The sequence below is a fragment of the Frieseomelitta varia genome, unplaced genomic scaffold (assembly GCF_011392965.1).
Source record: "Frieseomelitta varia isolate USP_RPSP 00005682 unplaced genomic scaffold, Fvar_1.2 scaffold_367, whole genome shotgun sequence".
Classification (NCBI taxonomy): Eukaryota; Metazoa; Arthropoda; class Insecta; order Hymenoptera; family Apidae; genus Frieseomelitta; species Frieseomelitta varia.
In genome coordinates, this window is record NW_025110109.1 from 250,127 (window position 1) to 272,953 (window position 22,827).

General features: G+C 43.4%; 1 long non-coding RNA gene across 1 annotated transcript in view; it reads left to right on the top strand.

Annotated features, from left to right (window-relative positions):
• Positions 1-19,227, top strand: part of LOC122530961 — a 45,840-nt gene extending 26,613 nt beyond the window's left edge. The window contains exons 2-3 of the long non-coding RNA XR_006307153.1: positions 12,014-12,153; positions 19,140-19,227. This is a non-coding gene — a long non-coding RNA (uncharacterized LOC122530961). The remainder of the gene's footprint in view (positions 1-12,013; positions 12,154-19,139) is intronic.
• Positions 19,228-22,827: the final 3,600 nt, after the last annotated feature.

The following is a 22,827-nucleotide window of genomic DNA, read 5'->3' on the forward strand; positions in this document are numbered from 1 at the left end:
AAAATGCAGAGACAGAGCTACTACGATTTCTTCATTTACTTCGGTCTTTTTTAAAATAATTTTCCTCCCTGTAGACAGTCGTCGTCCAGTCATTAAATCGAGCACGCGAATACACGTAACTTTCAAGTTACGGTCACGAGCAGGTAAGAGTCAAAGTATATTTACACATTTTCGAGGAAAATAGAAATTATCGTGACATTCAACTTCTCCCTCTACAATTCCTTCCCACCTCTCGCCAAACTCGTGCCTCTGTGCCCTTCGGCTGTCCCCAGTCTTCTCTCGCTCTCCGGTCGACGTAGCAGAAGCAGCCGCATTCTCGCGAGAAATTAATTTGGCCCTATTAAAATGATCACTTCTGGATTTAAGTTACGATCTTTCGCCCCCTCTCTCTCCCTCCCTCCCTTTTCGTCTTGCTCACCGGCGCTCATCGTCGTTCCGGCCGTTTCCATCCAGGAGAATGGAGGGCGCGCAGAGAAGAGAGAATATATATATATATATATATATCCCTCTCGGCTTTCTCGGTGTCATTCATCGTGCCAGCGGCTCCGTGACGTTTCAGGAGCGCGCGATTGCCGGCTGGAGGCTCTGTTGGAGGGTGGCCCGAGGTGGTGACGCTGTTATACGAGCTGGAAGCTCTCACGCGCCACGAGGCCGCCCTCCCCGACACCGAGAGGTTTTAGCTGCCGTATAAACGGACGAGAGGCGCATTCGCCGGCTGATGCGCGGGATAAAGGTCGCCCGGTATATAAGCTGCAAAGTGTATAACCGCGAAAACCGTCAACGGCCGCGTGAAATAAAGGATAATGTACGGCGACTGGCTGGTTCGTTCGTTGGAACGGGACACCGGGTAATTGTGACCGAATGCACGGACCTTTCCGCGGCCTCCTCTTCAACTTTGTTTTGATCAAAGGAGATCCTCCGTCTTTTTACCCTGGGAGAACAAATGGACGCAACTACCCGCGGTCCTTGAGCCCTCGCGATTTTGCTCGCGGATTTCAGTGATATCAAACGTCAAATGCCTCGTTGCAAAAACTTCTTTGCTCCTTTGCATCAATTTCTAAGTCTAAAGGACGGATTGAGGAGAAGCTTCTAATATTTCTCGGCAATATTAACCTCTTGCGCTAGAAACACGTTCCAATGTTGTAATATTCTCTCGGTTTTTAGATATTATTCGAGTAAAACGAAAATTTATTACCTCTCGCTAATTTCGATCCAGTGATATCATGACCGACGAGTCGAAAAAAAAAGCGACGAATTATTCGGTCGCTCGTTATGGTCCGCAGTCAGTTGCCAGCGCAAGTGGTTAATCAAGTACGCTCTTGACATCTCGAAAGTTTTTCCTTCCAAATACACAAATGCATGCACGAGAGTAGAGAGAGAGAGAGAGAGAGAATTTTGGAGATGTAGAACTATAACGTGTGTGTCAAGGTGGAAGAGAGAGAAGGGTCGAGTTCCAGAGGGGCCGCAGCTAGAGCGCAAGGCTGCGCGAGGAGGAGCGGAGAGGATGGTTAAACCTCGGAGGTTAGCGGTTGCAGAGAGGCCAGGAGGCAAAGGGGATGTGCAGGACGCGGGGCATAGATTATGAGATGGGTGACATTCTCTGACATTTTAGTAATGTCGCCACCACCTAACCCGCCTCTCCGCCGGTGCTGGTATTTGGTACCCAAGGGGCATGCGGGCATAGTTCGCCATGGCGTCCGCTACAATTCGCCTGGCAAGTTTCTCCGGCTAATTACCATATAGTATCTTGCGGCACCACGGTCCGAGGGCTGGTTTAATAGAGATTTCGGACAGTCCGGGCAGTCAGTCACTTTTGAATTGCGACTAGCATCCCCCCCATTCTTTGGAGATATTGGATCGAGCATCTTCGCGAGTTGCTTCGAATATTTCTTAATTTTATTTCGTTTTCGCGCGTCGATTTCACCTGGTCAAAATGGTCAAAATGGTCAAAATGACCAACTGATTGGTCGTAAGAGACACGAAACAGTGTACTTTTGAAATATATAAATGAAAGCTTGTGTATCCTGTTGTGTTACAAAGATCTGTTTCTTTTATTTTAATGTGTCGCTAATTGAAATTTTATGCCCCAGTTGTCGGTAATTCTAATAACGAAGACGTCGTACACATTTTTGCTCTGAACGATAGAAAATTAGGAGACAAAGAGGTGAAGACAGTCTTTGAGAGATGGAAAAGAGATTGTTGGAAATATTTCTGAATTTCTACTGATCGATGTTATTCTAAAATTGTACAGTATTCGAATATTTATTGGAACTTTTTGTTAACACATTGTGTGTTGTATGAAAATTTTTCGAAATTTTCTTAACGCTGTGAGTCAATTGTCGAATATTTTCATTGTATGAGGACATTGGTTTCATCTATTTTTTTAAAATTACATACGAACCATATTTCGTATAATTTCAAATGACTCATCAGCATAGTTTCTCAACAGCTTGTAATAATTATTTCGTACAACATAGAAACGTTGTGTTCAGTGTACAAACAAATTAAGCACTTATAACGTGACTACTAGAGAATTCGTGTGAATTTAGTTCATTCGTTGATAAAAGACACCCGCGAATATAACCATTTATCTTTCCGTCACATTAATACTGTATCAATTTGACACCGAATGAAGTACGAGAGTTAAAAAGATCGCGCGGATCGCTTTAACGAACTCTCGCGGAGGAAATGGAGCAGACCAGTAAAGGATGGTACAAATTCCTCTTTTTCCCTTTCGACGAGAGAGACAGCGAGCAGCATCGAGCGTTTCTGCGTCTCGGAACGTCGATAAATCCGTCAAAGTGTCGTTGAATTTAAAGAGCGTATCGAATCAAATAGACCGATGCAATAATATCCAGAGGAGAGAAAGGGAAAGAGAGAGGGAGAGAGAAACGAGGCAATTTCCACGACGCGACAGTCTATAAGAAAGAAACGTTACTGCGAAAACGGAAGAACAATATCTTGACGCTCGGTGTGCTCTTTCAACCGACCTTTCACCGCTCGTTGTCCATTGTCGTCGAGCTGATACGACGACACAGCTTGGAATTGTGCGACAAGACACGTGAAAAGTCACTCAAAAACATATATACTCGCGGGGAGGCAAAAAAGGAGAAAAAGACACACACACACACACGCGCGCATGCACACACCGAGTGAAAAAGTGCGACGAGAAGAGAGCGGGGAAAAAATGGAAAGAAAGAAAGAAGCGAGAGGGCGCAGGAGCGAGAGAACGAATAAAAAAAAAAAAAGGAAAGAGACGATAGACAGAAAAGCAAAAGCTTTCCGGCGAGCGCATATAAATGCATGGAGTTGCGCCAGGCTGCACTTGGCGGAATACTATTAATTTCATATTCATTCCTTCTTTCCACGCTCCGTTTCCTCGGCTCGCGATCGCCGACTCGTTAACGTTTCCTCTCCAAAGCGTTTTCTCGCCAACGCAGCGACGAAATCTCAGACTCTGTCTCTCTTTCTCTGAAAATTTCAAGCCCCCTTTCTCGCGCCACGGTTACATTGTGATGCAACGTATGCAAATACGTCACCGCACCGGTTCAACGCTCGTCGACCGACGAGCAATGAAAAGTCCGAAGCTCCCCACTGGAGGTTTTTGCAATCGTATCGACGATTAAGGATCGAACAGTTTCGAGCTTCGGTTTCTTAAATACATGTGTTTTATAATACAATCTTTCCTTCGTATTGGGAGTAGTTGTCAGAATGTCCAAAGTGCAAATGCTAGGGATAAAGTAATTGTTTTCTTTAAATTTAACTTGTTACAACGTAACCTTCATTCCAGTCAAATATATTGACACTTTATCGTGCTTATTGTTAAATTATATTATTGACGAAAATTGACTCTTGAATAAAATAGAATTAACTCTATTAACTCTATAAAATTTTGCGACGTTACTTACGAGTAGCCGTAATATTTAACATTTTGGAGATTCTTCGTTGCGTAAAATATTATTTTATTCTCGCGCACTTGTCAAGCAAGTGCGTTAACTTCTGCAAAAGGAACAATTTTTATATAAAAATATAAAAACTGAAACTAAACTCTCTTCTAGTATAATAATAATATATTTTATAATATAAAAACTGTCACTCGCAGAAGATTAGACAAAACACACTCTGACGATTCCAGAAATGAAATTGTATCCCGATTCCAAGACACGAAACATTCTCGCGATTATGCAGAGGTTGTGCAACGATTGTGCTCGAAGTTCCTTTTAAAAATGTCCAAAGATGAAACGGCGACAAGCCAAGATCGGTCGAACGGTTAATGATCGACGTCTCCGAAGTGGAACGTCTCCCGTTCCCGTTCAGACGGCGGTTTTAATATATATCCGAGCGAAGCTTAACGCGCACCTTAAGGGCGTAGACTCCGGTATTCCTGTCGTGAAAGCTCCGAACCATTTGGCTCTCTTAAGCCAGTCGTAATATACGAGAAGGTAACGGACGAGAGGAACGGTGCGCCGAGCGAAAGAAGACCGAATGGAAAGAGAGGGCCGAGACGTTCCCCGGCCTTCGTAAGTAGTTTTATTAAGGGGTTCCTTTCGGAAAACCGTGCACGATGGTTGAATATACATCGGGCGAGATATATGTGATATCGATTACCGTTTGGGGTTCCCGATATTACGCTCGTACCCCTTCGCACCCCTGCTTCGCTCCACCCCTTCTCTGCTTCTCTTTCTACATAGTACTAGATGATACTCTGCATATCTCTCTCTCTCTCTCTCTCTCTCTCTCTCTCTGGGCACTGTCGCATATTTCTCAGTCTCCTGTCCTCGTCCGTGTGCTTCTCCCCTCGCATAGACACGCGGTGCATACATACATACATGCATGCATACGTGCATACATACGCATACGTATGTATATAGGTAGTCGCATGCTCGTACGCATAGGCGCGGTGCTCGTACATAGGGAAATTGTATGTACGTAGGGAACACGACGGTAGCCCTACCCCTCCCACAGCCCGCGAAATAACTTTGGAGTGGCGTATCTACACATAGCGAGAGCGTTATGCACGTGGCGGTGAAAGAGTCCCGGGCTACGTTATATATTTTGACCCCTTAAATAACCAGAGGAGGCAGGCAACACCGGGGTGTCGTCGTTTGTACGACACGCGCTACGCCAAATTGAATATAGTTGAACATCGGGAAATATTTGTGCCTCGAGTCTCGCGCTGGTCTTAACCGTCCAGGCCGCGATCCTCGGTCATTTCAATTTTTTTTCTTTTTTTTGGGTTTGGAGATGGCTTTTAAATTCAAATGAAAATCTCGCGTGTGTGACATTTTAGAATTGAAACTTGAAAGATTTATATATTTGGTGTATTTCGTTGAATTCATTTCGTATTCTATACGAAGTAAAATTCTTTTATCTTTCAAACATTCTGCTCGTAACTTTGATCCACGGGAAAGTAATCATTCTGTCGCACTGTTTCTCAATTCTTTTGAAATTCAAGCTCCGTTGAAGAATCGTCGAGTACCTTCCAAATCTGTCGCCCTTTTCTCTACATTCCATACATTTTCATAGTGAAACGTAGAAAAAGAGGGCGCGTCAAAATAGCGTGTTGCCGCGAAAGGAAAATACCAAGTAGGATAAATTTGAGTCCGTTTTACTCATTCACAAGCTTCAACCCCGTTTCATCCACCCGGGCTGGAGCAGCGAAACAGGAAAGGGAAGAAGACGATTGTCATCTCAATTTTTCATAGTACGCGCGAGACATTCAGACATTCGGCCGGTGCCGAATTTCCAATATAAACCACTTTGCCTGTGTCGTACAGCCACCGTAAAATAACGTTGAAATTCGTGGCTGTACCTACCCTACACCAACGAATCGGGCGTATCGCGCGCACGTGACCTGACGTATATATATATAAGGGGCTTCGACGTTCGCTTTTGACCCTTTAAATAATCAAAGAAGGCACGAACGCGTGTGTTCAGTTCAATAGGACGGCGAGCCGATTTGATAACACCGGGTGTAATTGTACTTTCGGATGCGAGGGGGGGCGGAGTGACAAGAGTCAATTTTGAAAAGAACATTATTAACTATTTCAACGTGTCAAATATACAGAGTCGCATAACTCTACCATTTTAGTTTCATGGTTACGTTTAAACAATTCCCCCACTGTCTCCCAATTAAACTTTCAATCCTTTTCGGCACATTCTCTTTATTTAAAGCTGTGGAAATTCTTCTTAAATCTGTCTAGTTATTGTTATTAGTGCAATTTGAAAATGAAAATGATCAGAAACTTTTCAAACTTGTCTACGATGTTCAGAAAATTTAGTATTAATTCCTTTCAATGAAACGCCAGTCTTCTGATACTTAGGTCTCATGACTCAAGATCGTGAAAAACTAAAAGAATCTCTCGTTCATCCACCGAGTGCCCGATAATTAATCTGTCAGTGGATCAAACGTTATACGTTCGAACAAATAAATTTTTAATTCGTAACAATTGCGAACGTTGATGAACGCTCGACTCGAGCATAGTTTCGGAGGAACGGAGATTGGTTAATTAAAATTTGTCGAAGCTCCATCAATCGCGGAGACGCGGCGACGAGGACGTCCATGGAGAACAGAGTGCAGCGAATCGAATCGAACGCACAACTGCGTGTCTGTTTTTCGGCGAAAAAGTTTCAAGTTTGAAAATGAAAAGTTCTCGCCGATCGCGAGAAAGTTGAAGATTCGCTCCCGTTTTGATAAATGGCCTCGTTTCCTGTGTAAACGTGTTCGCCTAGAGTTTTCTAGCGGTTGCCGAACGAAATGTGTCAGGGATTGAGGGGAAGAAGCTTCTTCGCTCGTCCGCTGTTACGTGGCGGAGCGTTTTCGGTGGCTCTCGAAAAATAACTCCTGTAAATTATGTAGGTTCTGGAGGAACGTTCCGGAGCACGATATATTTTTACCCTTTAAATAAGTGAAGAAGCCAGACGGAGCGCGGTTCTTTGCTATCAAATACTGCCGTCTCGTTGAATAATACACTCGTCCTCCAGAAAGCAGAGACTCCCTCCTCCTACCGAAACCGTAATCTCCTTCCGCGATACACAATTAAATTTCCCTCCTCGGGCAAATATATTTTTCACCGCTCGTTTCGCCCTCCCCTCCGAGTAAGAAGTCGCCGAAGAATTTATATGTATGAGCACGAAGTCACCTAGTTCGGTCTCGTCCGGTTTTCCTTCTTGTTCGAACGATCGTCCGCGCGGCGCGAGATAACGCGCGCAGTGACGTACATACGTAGGAGGCGAGCTCCTCCAGCCTGGCAGATTTCAAGTCTTACAATTCTACTAATGTTCTTAACGAATTCGCTAATTCCACTTGACCTGTCTCGAAGATTAAATCTGACGAGGATATGAGAGGAAAATCGGGAAGAACGGCTTTGAGAGACTTTTGATTTTCAGATACTGCGAGCTCTCGTACCTTCGCGAAACGCAGAGCGGAGTGTTCATTAGGAAGTTGTTCTGCTGTTCCCGGACGAGAGTGAAGCAGTATTGTGGAAAAGTTTGGAGCGATCGTTGATTTTTCGTTCGATAACCAGCGCAGATACATAAACCCTCTGTTACATACGGAATGGGAACTTTAATTATTTAGTCGTAGATATAAAATATTCATCTCGTAATATAAACTTTAAATATCAGGTGATTGTAATAATTTAATTTTACTCTGCGTCTCTGCATTCTACGTGCAATAAAATTAGATTAAATTATAAACTATCACTCGAAAACACAGCGTTTTAAATTGCTCTTGTCAAAGAGCGGTATAATTAAAAATTAATTACATCGGTATTACACACGTCTGCCAAAGTGAATTTAAAATGCTAAATTGAATAATTCGTTTGAAAATGAAGTAACTTATTTCATTCAAAAGACAGGCCACTTTCGACTTTGCGTCATCTTAACCGCCAAAGTAAAGCGGATTTTATTTATAAGATTAACAAGAATAACACTCTGACAAACACAAACTTTCGTGCAGATATAAATATCGACGAGAAAGAAGAAAAATCTGTCCAAGCGTGTGTGGCGAAAAAAAAAAAGAAAAAAGCAACCATGCAGCCTGTAAAGAATCGGCCAGTCGAAGGGAGAGAAAAACTCTCGGGGCGTATCGCGCGCGTATATACGCGTACTAACTACGCCATTGTCTACGAAGCTACTTGTCGCTGATGTGAGTCGAGCCGATAGACGTCTCGGATCTTCTCCATATCAATCCATCGTGTCTGCACCGCCTGGCGCTTTCCAGTTTTCCATTAGAATGGCGAACAGGAACTTGAAAGTCTGGCGGATTCGAGTCTCCCCCTCCTCTCTTTATTTTTTCCTCTCTCTCTCTCTCTCTCTCTCTCTCTCTCTCTCTCTCTCTCTTTTTTTCACGGCAGTCTTACAGCACGGCTTGCGTTTAAAATCAATGTTCAATGCACATACGGCTTCCTTTGCTTTGTCCGGATAGCGCAGAGATGGATGTACACGTAGGAAGGGGATCCGAAAGGCACACATACGTGCACGTTGGTCTCGTACTCCCGATTTAGTATGAGTACGTGCGAGTCATACAGGGTTCGCCTGTACTCGTTCTTTGAGGGATATTCGGACGAGAGTATGTGTGCATACAGGGTGGTGTCCCCCCGTACGTACGTACGGTGATTTTCTACCGGGAGGGGGAAAAGTAAATTGAAGGAAAGGAATCAAATCTTTTCTCGTTCGACGCTTCGTTTCCGGGTGAGTCGCGTTTGAAAATTTGTCGGAATTTTTGGACGACCCTGCATTGAATACGGATGAATAATTGAGACTGTGAAATTTCGAATCTGAAATTTGGCGGATAGGATAATATTGTCGACTCTAATCTGGTGTCATTCGACGTTAGAAATTTCAAATTACAAGCATCGATAAATCTGATATTTTTGGCTTGATTTTGTTAACAGCCTCTGTGAAATAAAGTAAAACAGTTCAACACTTAGCAATTTCGCGATCATTTGTGTCGCTCGAAGATTAATAGCGCTGATCTGATAAAAACTAAAGAATTTTATATTTTACATCCTCTCGTTTCTCATTTAGTAAAATTCAATTAAATTAAATTAAAAAGTCCAAAATCAACGTCCAGTGACGCCAGTTACCAATCAAAGTCAAATGAACGTGGGTGTCATTCGACATTAGAAATTTCAAATTACAAGTATCAATAAATCTGATATTTTTGGCTTTGTGATATTTTGTTAACAGCCTCTGTGAAATAAAATAAAACAGTTGAACACTTAGTAATTTCGCTATCACTTGTTTCGCTCGAAGATCAATAGCGCTGATCTGATAAAAATTAAAGAATTTTATATTTCACATTCTCTCGTTTCTCATTCGGTAAAATTAAATTAAATTAAATTAAATTAAAAAGTCCAAAATCGACGTCCAGTGACGCCAGTTAGCGATCAAAGTCAAATGAACGTGGGTGTCATTCGACGTTAGAAATTTCAAATTACAAGTATCGATAAATCTGATATTTTTGGCTTGGTTTTGTTAACAGCCTCTGTGAAATAAAATAAAACAGTTGAACACTTAGCAATTTCGCGATCATTTGTGTCGCTCAAGAAGATCAATAGCGCTGATCTGATAAAAATTAAGGAATTATATATTTATACATCCTCTCGTTTCTCATTCCAAAAATCGACGTCCAGTGACGCCAGTTAGCTATCAAAGGCAAATGAACGCGAAATGCAAAGTACACCCTGTACATTGTGAACATGCACGTAGCTGCAGGGTTGCAGCTCGCAACGACGTTGAGGAATCGAGGGTGAGTCTTTAAAGCGACGTACGGAGGAACGGAAAACCAATTACAGATGCGAACGGGACATGCCCCGCAATTGAATCTCTCGATTAAATTTTTTTGTTGCGCGTGGGAACGATCTCGCGTCGCTTTGTATCTTGCGCGCTGATCACTGATGGGGATCAAGCGAGAGGAACGTGCTCGCGGAGGTCGGTGGTCTGATCTATTTCGCCACCCTTCTCGCCACGCTTCTCTCGAAGAAAATATCAGTGTGCACGCGTTACCTGCGTATCGTTATGAATTAACCTGAATAAGGCCTCGTTTGCCTTGACGTGCACCGCTGCAACGAGCTTTCCTACGGCTTCTTATTTGTCGGAGGATTTTCCAATGCCACGACGATGTGGATCTTCTGGAAAAGTCAACATTTTTGATTTATTAGTCAATTATTTATTTGAATCAGATTTCAAGTCAGTGGCTGATGAAATAAACTCATTGACGTTGGTTGATGCTTATTCGAACCTGAACTCGCATTAACTTGAAACGATAAAGCCATTAGTAGAGAGGAAAATCGATGGATTTCTTACGTGTACTCCAATTAGCGAAGTTTCACTGTACTTCAGTTTAAGATCTTTTCAATAATTTCTTGTCTATCGATAAATTTTCCTAATATAGATAATGATTGCTAGAAAGAGATTATCAATTAATTGTCCAGTCAAAAATTTGGCAACTGATTGTTATAAATAAATTTCTTTTATCATGGTTGGTACTTGTTCAACATTTGATATGTATATATATATATATATATATATATATATTTTTTAATGGTGTACAGATGAAACACAATATTGAAACAACAAATACGTGCGGAATAAAATTTTCGAAACGCGAATGTTTACGTTACGCGACGTTATGGTGCGGTTAAGTACTCTTCAGCCGCGGGCAATCTTCTTATTTTACCATGGAAAATCACGGGCGAAATTTATATCGTGCTCGGGTAGATTTATCGCGGGGAACTAACTGCAATGCGACAAAAAATGAAAATAGTGTGGAGAAAAAGGAAATAAGAACCAGCGGTTCGTGTATATAAAATATCTAAAGTAGAGCACACGTAATATCCCGTAGACGAGGAACATCTCTATTCTTTATTCACGTTCACATGAATCTTTGAGAAATTCGCAAAAATATTCCCTTTTAGCGGCGATGCAACATTTATCTTTCACTGTATGTTCTACTTTATTAAAGACAGCTTATAATTATCAAAATCTCCTCGACACGTGGCATGATATCACATTAATTTCCTGTTGATAAAATGATCGATAATTTGTTAATTGAATTACATTCTATCAGAAAACGTTGAATGAAACTGTTGTTTGCAACAACTTGCAAACGACGAGTCCCTATGCGAGCTGCTCGTCGATACTCGGATAGCGATAATTGATGGTTTCGAGTAAGCTTTTACCGAGTGACTCCGGAGAGTATTCCGGTTATCCATCGCGCGAAGAAATAAGTTCAAGGTGGCTGCATTCTTGCAACTTTGCCGCAATATTCGTGTAGTCTAGTTAGAAAGCGTACGCGATAGCGTGAAGTTTAACAATGCGGTTACACGTGCTGCCTCGAGACACAGCCGCTCCCTCCACTTTGCAGACTCGATGCAACATTATAAAGGCCAACTTTCCAGGCAACACCGGCTATTAACTTCCCCCAAGATTTCCTTCATCGCCTCCTTTGCAACCATGTGCGTTTACTTGCCCGCGTAGTTTTCTGCCGTTGCGGCTGCTCGCCCGTTAAAGGCAAACAGAATTAAAAGGAATTGACGCGTTTGTTTGGGAAACACATTCGAAATTATTTATTGAAAGTTCCAGCTACCTAGTTGTTCATCATTCACGCGGACGCTGTTACATCTTGTTGCAAGTATGCTCGAAATTATCGGATTTATCCTGGCCGGAATATTTTGTCAATTTTTGCCACGAAAGCTTCTATTTTATTTCCCAAATACTCGGATTTATCGAATTTTTCAGCAAACGTGGAATAAACTATTACGTGTTTCGTTACCTCTTTATGGGGAAAGCTTCTATGTGTATCAGTGTCTGGCAAATACTAGAAATCACCGGATTTCCCAGCAAGCACAAATTCTCCCACGTTGTTACTTTATACGAATATTCCGAATTTTTCAACAAACTTTTGCCCGAGTCCTACTTCTGTTTAAATATACTGAAATATATTTTTGTTTGAACCCGTTCTTTCTATTACCAAGCTACGTAACGACGCATTTCTCCTCGTTTTCAGAAATCCCGCGTGCAATCAGACGTAAGGGCAACGAGCAACGCAATTATGTCTCCCTGGGCTTCCTCATCAACACGATCGGCGGACACTGGCATCGTTTACACTTGAACGGCTTCGAAGCTTCATCCATCGCCACGAATTGCGTAAGTCTCGTTCAGTTTTTTTCTCTTTTCAGCTGAAAGACTGATCTACCAACGCGCTACTACGAGGCGAATGCTATGTATGTTGTCTACGAACAAGAGCTTTAAAACCCTCGTTTTTCTTTCGTCTCTTTCTCTCTCTCACTCTCGAGCTTCTTTGTTCCCTCGCCACCTACTTGTCTTCGTTGTTCTTTTTTTTTTTTTTTTTTTTTTTTTAAGAAGGAAAAATATTCTCTGAAACGGAGAGAGACCTGGATAGGCGCGTTGTCGTCGCATGAAAATTTACTTTAACGAGCACGAAAGACTTTTGTGCTTTTCATCGAGCTCACCGAGGCGAGGGGCGGGGAAAAGAAGAAGGGAAATTCGATCGAGCCGGTCTTCAATGTATTCAAACGATCTCAAGTATTTACGGGCGTTTCTTGTTGGCCACGGGGCATCGTGATCCCTATACACTTCGCGCCTACTACTACCACCACCTCGTCCCTCGGTGAATACGAAATTTATTAAATTTTTTTTCTCTTCTTTCTCTCTCGCGCTAAATCTCGAATGGATTCGCGATAACCGATCGAGAGATTAAAAAGGAAAGAAAGAGCTCGACGAGCTTGCTATGGAAAATTGACTCGATGGGGCGAGATGGATTTTCCATTCGCTGTCTTTTATGAATCTTAAAGACGAAGGTGTGCGTAGTACTGTCGCTCGAAAACACGTGAACACGGAATATCATTATCGTTGAATCTTCGTCAGTGACAGTAATCCAATTCAGTGAGTATATTTCACATTTGTTCAAACAAATTTCGAGAAATCGAGCAGATTTTTTGAAAGTGTAAATTTCATAATTCGAATCAACAGTCAACAATCCATCGTATCGATAGATCACAATATTCGACTCACTCCCATTTCTGATAAAATTTCAAAATAATGTAATACATTGCGCTTACATATACGTGCATTATATCGTACGCTTGTATATACTTGTTGCTTGTGTACAGTTGAAAGTACTTCGCACGTTCCAACCAGCGGCAATAGGAGTCAAAAATATTCGTGTACCGCCTGAATTTTATTCCGGCGGTAAAAAGGAGGAATATTTTATTCAAGGGAAATTGCTCGCTCGCAAAGTTTGAAAAGATTCATTAAAAGTTTCGCCGAGCGCCTTCTCCGAGAAAATATCCGCGTACTTTTGAACCACAGTGTACATTTGCCTGCGTGTCTACGCCACGTAGATCTCTCCCGCGTTGGTATCACCCGCCACCACCCCGTTGCCGCAAGTCTCGTTTCGTCGCGCGTCAACTGGTTGCTTATTCGCGAGATTGGAATCGCGATACTTATCCCATCCCGGGAGTTGGAAATCGCATAAAACGACGCGTTGCGAAGCAAACATAACAGAGAATGATCTCGTTCGCGAGATTATCCGCGAGGGGGGGAATATATTTGTACCGCTCGCGTGTACAACGCGAATTTTCGATCATCGTTCTTTCTCCTCTTTTTTGTTCGCTCGCGACAGGCCTCTTACGCGCGCGATCGGGCTAAAAGGGGTCGAAAATCCTCTCGTGAGGACGCATTTCCGGGGAAACTTGCCGATCGCCGCGGGCTCGAGGAGTACTCTATCGCGCGCGCAGCAGCCTTCTTCAACCCCCTTCTTCGCTCCCACACAACTTCCACCTTTTCTCGTCTCCTTGTTCCGGGTTCTTTCTCCCCTTCTTTTCTTCTTGCCGTTTAGTCTCTCTCTCTCTCTCTCTCTCTCTCTCTCTCTCTCTCTCTCTCGCTCATCTCGTCGCCCGCGACAGATTCCATCAGCGTTCCACTCGGTTCAGCCCGCGGCGTCGCCGCTCTCTCGTTTGCCAACGAAACAGGCTAAAACGGTCAGACAAGCCTACACTTTCTGGCTTGCGCGACGACAAAATGAGCCACGGGGAGGGTGGGAAATTCGGCGAGGGAACGCCAGTTGCAGTTGAAATTTTATAAAAATCTACCATCTGATTTTCCACTTGTTGGTGTCCAAATCGATGGCGATTAGGAATGAAAATGACAAGTGATGGTCAGATGTTTGTAAATTATTTACCTTTTCATTATATTAATTCGTTAATTCTTTGCGTCGATTCGTTGCCAAACGAGCGAAACGAAACTAGTTCAATTGGCAAATTGACGATAAATAAAGAAAATTTTCAATCACGCTTATTCTCATTTCAGTTTCCCATTTTTAATAGCTTTATAATAGAAAAGGATTTTGTTCAAGGCTTTTGTGAGCACAGGATAGGACGTTGTGGAATTTTTCTACAACAAAGTTCGAAGATTGACCATTTCTCGTTGACGATCCTTTAATTTCGCGGTTTGGTGTACATTGTATATTCTCGTTATGTGTGGGAAAACGCATTTCGCGTCGCGTTGGAATCCACGAAAATCGACAGACAAATGGGGAGAAGAATCGAGGATATCAGGGTGGGGTAAGATCGAAGTAATTAAAAAGAACGACGTTAAAACTTCGCTCCTCTCGCCGGCCGCCGCGCCACCAATTATCCTGGCTCTTTATCATCGTCATTACGCGCGATGATTATTATTATCATCATGCAGCGTCTTTAGTTTCCTTTTAACTCCCCTTACGCGACGACGGATCCGCATGAAAAGATGCTCGATCCTCGTCAGTCCGTTGAAAAGCGAGGAACGAATGGGAAAAAGTGTGTACGCATGAGGGATGAAGAGAGAGAGAGAGAGAGAGAGAGAGAGAGAGAGAGAAAGAGAAAGAGAAAAGAATCACAGATGGGAAGAAAATATTGTGAAAGAGGAATGGAGAGGGTAGAAAATATTATCTGGCAGTGGTGGCGGCGTCCTTCGACCGCCTCTTTGTCGCGTTCGAGAAGAAAACGCAAATTGGCGAACTTTGGCGAAACTCCTGTACAATAGGATCGCAGCCGTGGCAACAATGAGCCTTGTATCGGCCTTCTAGCCTTTCTCTCTCTCTCTCTCTCTCTCTTTCTTCTGTCGTCTGTGTATCGACTAGCCTCGTGTCACTCTTTGTGCCCTTTAGCTTTGAAAACGCGAAGGAAAAAGTTGCATTCACTCTCATTGTCGGAACGCCTTCAGGGGTGCTGCTGGACTTTCGAGGCCTTTTCGATGGACATTGTGCCGAGCTAACGAGAAGGAACCTTTCGCCCATTCTTCCCTCTGTTACCGAAAGGAGAGGCGATCGAATATCGTCGAAATATCCAAGTGTGACGTTTCTAGAGTGTAGATCCTATCGCTCAGCTTCAAATCCCTCTTGAACCAAAATTAGTAGAGTTGCAATCAATATTCCAAGCGTTCGGTTGGACCCAGCCAGCAGCAAGAGCTCTGTTTCGAACTAGTCTTTCTCGACGAAAAAAGGATGAAAAAATTCGCTCTGTTCCGCGAAACGAAAGTCAAACAGCGGCCGAGCGGTTCGTTAATGGACGAAACACCGCGGGGAAAAGTTGGCTGTTTGTCCGAGGCATTCGACCGCGAAAATACGATTGAACGTGCACCGGGTTGGAGAGGATTGCGGTATGGAAGTTGACGAATAATTAAAGCGCGCCCTATCGAAATTACTTAGCGCGATCTCTACCGAACGCTTTCTTTTTTCCTCTTCTTCTTCTTCTTCTTCTTTTTCCCCCGCCGAGTGAATTGAACCACGGTTCGTTTGACTCTCCTCTCTCCGCCGGGGTCATCGTCGAGCATTGTCGACGACGAAATCAAGAAGAAGAACGTAAAACTCGTCGCGAAGAAAAACGAAGAAGTGAAAAAGGGGAAAGTTGAGGAGGTGGGAGGGAGCTGCCTTCTAAGAGCATTACCTTCGCATTTAAACGATAATTGCTCATTCGCCGGCAGTTCGTTATAAGATGAAAGAGTCGTGACTTTGCACGTAGCGGGGCGCAACCCGCGGAAAGGAATGCGACGCCTCGACGTAAGCGCTGACAATATTCACGGTAATCCAATTGAAATTAATTCTCCAGCGAAGGCTCTTTGTTTCCGTCTCTGTCTTCTCTCTCTCTCTCTCTCTCTCTCTCTCTCTCTCTGAATAAAGTCTCATAACCTCTCCGAGTTGAAGAAGGGGCTGTGGAACCGGAAGTGACGTGAAATATCGCCCGACGGCGTAATCGAGCGCGCCGGAGCAACGGATCTCTTCGAGGTTTCTCTACTTGTTACCGTGACCCTCTCAGGGTTAATCATGCGATCAAATCGAGACAGTAATTCGACTCCTCTCCGTGAGGACACAACTGCCCTTCATTGGTACTTTCTCTCTCTCTTTCTCTCTCTCTCTCTTTCTCTCTTTTCACCTTCTTAATTATCCTTCGTTAAACGATATTACGAGTGCATTTAAAGGGTGGCTCTTAACGGTTGCGACAATTTCAATTTTGTCGAGCGAACAGAGACAAAGGTGTACATTCCGAAAGGATAATGTAGCGTCGTTTGAATTAGCGGGATGTTTTGAGCGAGATTGAGTGTTGTCTTGCAGCTGCAACGGATTTCTCGATAAACACGCAGCGATTTCTGCTTCTCGTTCTTTGAGAAACTCTCGTTTATACAAAGAATGAGATGCCCGATCAATGTCAGAATTAGTTGCGATTAGAATTCATTGGCAAGTTTGCGTTCACTCGATTGTCGTACGAATTATTTCATTACAGTTCCTCGTGATTCGAACAGTGAAAGAAGAATAACAATTTTCTCATGTCTCCGTTGTTATAATATCTTGAGAATCGAATTGCCCAGTTCAATTAAAATTCAAACAACCCTATGGTTTTCTTTCTCTTGAAATTCAAAGTCGAGACGTTAAATCTCGGCCGGCTCGAGAACAATCCCCGCACCGGATTCAATTTAAATCAGGGTCGAACGATTCGGAGCAACGCAACAAACAACCTGCTAATTTGCTGGGGAAAATTTGCGGACGAGGCCACTGTGATTCGGGAATCATCGGGGCTACGAGTTGGCAATCGGAAATTCGACGCGGCGGTTCACGGCGTACGTGAACGCGTGTCGCCCACACGCAACTCTGTACGATAACAATCGTACTCACGTGGCGTGCGCGTCGCGTGAACGAAGCATAAGGCGTGTAAACGCCGCCTTCCTCATTAGAATGCCAAACATTCGACCGCAAAGCGACTTCCTAACCTTCCTAATTCGGCGCTTTCGCGTCTTCTGTCATTCTCTGTCCACTCGATCGATTAATCTAACACTCCAATCCGTCACACGTGTTTCCACCCATCTCGTTCAAATTTTTAATATTCTCTTCTCTTTTTTTCTTTTTCTTTTTCATTTTTCTTTCTTTCAGTTCAAATTTCAATTTTTTACATTTTCAACGCAGTACGACACGGGCACGGATTTTTTTTAAATCGCCTGAAACTACGTGCGGGTATTTTTGCCAAAATTGATATTGACTTCCGTTTAGGACAGAGACCTCCATTTATTTCGATTATCATCGTTCTAATTATTATAAATTTGATTTATACGTGAAATGTGAATTTGGGTATGCGTTAAAGGCGGGTTTGTTTTAATGCTAAAATCCTGTGGAATTTTTTGAAATTTGGTCGGCAAAGGCAGATGGAATAAATCGTGATTTGGTCGGCACGCGATGGCAGGAAACATCGAGACCGTCGAACGGAATCATCACCACATTTTTAAAATTCTATTACCCGGCTTTTTCCCTAAAAAGAAAAAAAAGTGAGCAGGAATTTCGGCCAGAGAGATGATTAATAGAGAGATTAGACGTCGAATAAATCGTAGTTTGGTCGGCGCTCGGTTGCGCGAAATCGCGATTCGATAAATCAAAACCACCGACGTTGCCGAGATCGTACTCGCGTTTGGAAAATTCTGTTAATCGATCTGTTTTTTTTTTTTTTTTTTTTTTTTTTTTTTTTGTAAATTAGCGACGCGAAGTTGCGACCCGCTAAATCAAAATCGTCGACCGATGTTGAAGTCATCTGCACGTTTGGAAAATTCGATTCTCATTTTGTTTCTTTTTTTTTTCCAACCATTGGACACCATAACGATTCATTGAATCAAACTCATTACACAGCTAAAAATCAACTCTGTGCATGTTCGAAAAATTCTGTCGATCGAATTTTTTTTGGAAATTCCAGATTAGGTGGCAAATAAATCGTGGTTTCGCTGGTACGCTGTGACGCGCGATTTCACTAAATCAAAATCGTCGACGCCGGTGAAATTATCTGCCGCCCGTGAATCTCCGTCAATAGGCTTTTGAAAAATAAGAAATATGCTTGCGCCGAGATATTTCTTTCCACGAAGAGATATAGAAAGAGAGAGAGAGAGAGAGAAAGTCATCGTAAATTTGTCGATATTTTAACCGACTCTGCTTCCAGGGGATTTCGTCTAGCCATCCTCGTTCCCCCTTTCTTCCCCTCTATCCCTTTTCATTCATCCACCACCACTCTTAATACAGTCGTATGATTTATTGAAAACTGAAAAATCTCTCTCTCTCTCTCTCTCTCTCTCTTTCTCTTTCTTTCTCTGTTGTCCGATTAAAAAGTTCGCCCATTACCGCGCGTCGTGGTGGCCTAGGCTCATTCAAAGCTCCATTCAAAGATGTCGCATTGTCGCGAGGGGGTTTCGATGCCTTGGAAAAAGTCGCGGCGAGAGCTTTGCCACACAACAATGTGTCGTGACCGCGCGCCAGAGGCCTAGGCTCTCGTTGGAGAGCGACCGGCATTTACCACCGCGATAGAATAATAATGGGCCGTTTATGCGACGGCTAATACGCCACCCATCGGTGGGCGCAGACCGATGGAATTCGCGGATCATTGAGAACCGCTGCGGGCTAAGCTGTCACAAAGCTGTGCCACCTCCGATGCTGCTATAATAAACCGCGATAGAACGCGGCGAATAAATGCGAGAGCAACGGCCTGGCCTCTGGAAAACGCTCGACCTATCGCGCATAATCGCGCGCGACGCTGAAGAAAAGTTCTCCATCCCTTTCCTTCCTGGCTGCCCTTTCTTTCTTTATTTCTTTCTCTTTTTTTTTCCAGTAACGCGGCAGTGGATAGTGGACGTGTTAAGAGGCCTCGGGGAAAATTAATTGCCATCGGATCGATGCTTGAATTATTTTAGTTTAGGGACTAAAGGGCGGGGGGGGGGGGGCTGTTTCATTGTGCGAATTTGGAAGAGAGGGGACTGCCTTGAAGTTTCTAAAGAATTCGAATACACGTGTGCCTGAGACATTGATTTAACCAGTTTCTCGCATGTTTGAAAGTTATCGATTTTGAGAATTTTGTAGGACGGCGGGTTGATAATGAGTCGATCGAAGGGTGAAATGAGAAATGGAAGCGTAAATCAGGAAGTCTTTTATTAATATCCAGATACATAGAGACCATTAGATACATCGAGAGATGCTGTAATTTTAAAATGAAGATTTTGTTACACTGTCAGACGCAAGTTCGAGATCAAAATTAATTGTTTATTCGTGGAATAAACTCATCTTCCAATGAATTTAAATGATTTGCATAGGAAATATGTCTTTAAATTCAGGAATCTTGAATACCTTCAAACACAGATATATTCCATATGATTACTTTCTAACGAGTCAAAGTAGTTTGTTTATGAAACTCAACGTTTAACAAGTAATCTTACATTTGTCACATGTTCGAGTTTAGAAATAAATGAAAAGGAACATTTGTCATTATTAATATTGTTCCCTTGCAATGAACGAGTGTATTTGAAATAAATAATTTAAAAGTCCAAAATTAATCGTGCACTCGTGTAACGAAATTCAGTTGATCAGGTTGACTTCTATTGGAGAAAAGTCATCTCCCTTCGGCTTCATTGTCTTTTCCCTTTTCTCTTCTCGTGTGTATTTTCTGGGTGCCAGGATGACACCACGTGCAAGTAATGAATTAATAACGCGGCAGTGAGAAGCGTTTCCGAACAAAGAGATAAAGAATGAAAGTCATAGAGGTACCATGCCACGGTTAATTTGCCGTTTCCTCTGGCCAGAGCGTCGTATTCAGTCTCGTTGCAGCATCCCCAATGACACCTCGAGAGATCTTCCTTTTCCGATCGGCGGTTCTAAAAAATTCCAGAGTTTCATTCTTCGTGAAAGCGTCAAAGACATCTATCGACTCCATTACAGAGAGAGACTCGAAGTAATACTTGGGAAACAGCTTACAGTGCATCAATTTTTATGAATCAAGGGACAAAGACGAGATGTGGGTCGTTTCCTGGTCGCGAAAAAAGGTAGAAACAAAAATGAAAAAGAATGACGGGGCTGAAAGAAACAACTTGCACATCAAGTATCTTTAAACTTTCAGAATATTCTAATTCGTCCCTTTTGCAGATATCTCGTTAACCCCTTGCGCTGGCAACTGGTTCGCGGACCATAACGAGTGACCAGGCGGTACACAATAATTCGTCGCTTTCTTTTTAAACTCGTCGGTATATCACTGGATAGAAATGACCGAGAAGTAATAAATTTATTATTTGTTTTGGGTTATGCTTGAATATACATAAAACTGAGAAAATATTGCAATTTTGCAAACAAAAGATTCTCGACGTGCGTGGCACGTCATTCCAGCGCAAGAGGTTCAGACAGCGAAATTCCCAAGGACAAATACGAAAACTCATGCAAACAACAAGATGGCTCGAGGGCGAAGGGGGCAGAGCTTGTGCGCCGTTTTCCATTGGACTTCCATGGGGTTGCATCGCTGAAATAACGATTTCCGTCCCGTGATTTCGGCGGCTAGGTTACTGCAGTTCGCAGTACAAAGTTCTCCTCGGAAAAGAGGTGAGAGAGACGGCGGAGGCGGTTGGTAGCCGGGGGAGGTAGACGTTCGGAATCTGAACGGCCGGTGGGAAGTTCCGAAACGCCGGATGGAAATGCCTCGGTCGGATTAGCCCCTACTAGGCCGATTGTTCGCCAGGACGGTGTCGGCCCGCCTAATGTGCACTGCACTCGTGCCGCGAAGGGGGATTTCCTGTCTGCGCGCGCGTTCCTACGCGCTCTGGCCACCTATATAATCCTGGTCTGCCCCTTCGGGGATCGGCCGACGTTACGACCCTGCTGCACGTCCGAGAACGTGACCGTACAATTAAGCGGTCGACTCGAATGGAATTAAGTTCGGAAAGTAGGATGCGTTTAATGGAGGAGGCCCCCCGATGATACGCGCCCGATCCTAACACGCGTTCACCCCGTGTCTTTTATTATTATTCTTTTCTTATCCTTTCGTGCCACGGTCAGTCTGTTTTTTTTTTTTTTTTCTTTCTTTGTTGCGGGATGTCCTTGCACGAAAGGACCATTAGGATTCTGTTTGTGAGGCAAGATGTGGAATAAAGTTTTCGATTGTGAGTTGAGTTTCGGGGAGTTTTACGAGAAGAACTTTTTGCCGAAAATTATATATTCGAGATTAATGACGTTGATAATGTTGAAAGTTTGTTAATTAATCGGTGAAATTCGAGTGTCCTTTCGTCGAAACTTTTTTTAAATTTCCGAGCTATCAGATCTTGATTTGGGATCGTCGTGCGTCGGGTTTTCGCACCTTCTGCTGACACCCCGGCGTCGTAGTCCTTTTCTGCCTGCCTCAAGTTCCTTCGTCTAATTGTGTTTTATAAGGGACGTAGGGGGAAGCCTGTTTTAATTAGTCAAACTCGGGAGAACTTTTACGAGAGCCTTATCTCGTTATTCCGGGGATTCCAGAGAAGATCGTAGTCAGGGTAATACTCAGGGTGGAAGGTAAATGTTTCGTATATTTTAGCCTCGAAGGTTCGTTAAATTATAGAAAACTGTGTCAAAAGAACACAGTTTCCTTTATTTTGTTATTTTACCGCATGTGTATTTGTAAATGTATTTGTACGAACATTCTTCTTCGAAAGAGGAAAACTTTCTTCTTCATATGTACATGTAACAAGAAATTGCGTAACTTTACGTTTGCATAACGCAAAGTAAATATAATATATGTTCCGATGTTAGACTTTAAGGGGTTAATATAAATCGGTGAAACACGTCGTCATCGAATATCATCCTCTCCCTCTCAGTGCAACGTTGAAGAATCACGGAGAAAAAGGGAGCGAGACGCGAATGCATCCCGCGAATTATGCAATTGCAACGTTAATGTCCGCGGTCTCTGAAATTGTCCTCCCTCCCTCTCTCTTTCTCTCCCGAGGTTTCACGGCGAATCGACCGCACGGTTATTGCTTTATCGCGTATTCCATTTTGCGGCGCGGCTGTGTTGGAACGTCGCGCACGCAGTTATGCATTCGGAACGCATTAACGCGCCCTCGTAGACATTTTTATCTGCTCGTGTGTGGCTGGTTGTTTTTCAGTATATGGCAGATATATCACTGGCGACAACGACAACGACAGCGACAACAACGACGACGACGACGACGACAACGATGAAGATGACGATGACGATGACGAAGACCAGGCCCGTGAAGTACGTAGAAAGCCGTGGTATAGGTCGGTTCAAAGGCAAACCTCGCAGCGAATCTCGCCACTTCGAAACACTGTGCACCGCTCCTTTCTCTGTCCCTTGGTTTCTATCACCCCATTCCCCTTCTCTTCTTCTCTGTCCTCTTTCACGATGTTTTCCGGCCGCCTCTCTTCTCTCCCATTTCTCTCGCTCTTATCCACTTTTCTCCGCTGTGCGTCCCTCTCTTGCTCCCGATGGCCCCTCCACGTAGTTCGTACGTACTCTCGCTCTTTCTCTCTGCTTAAAGCCCTGT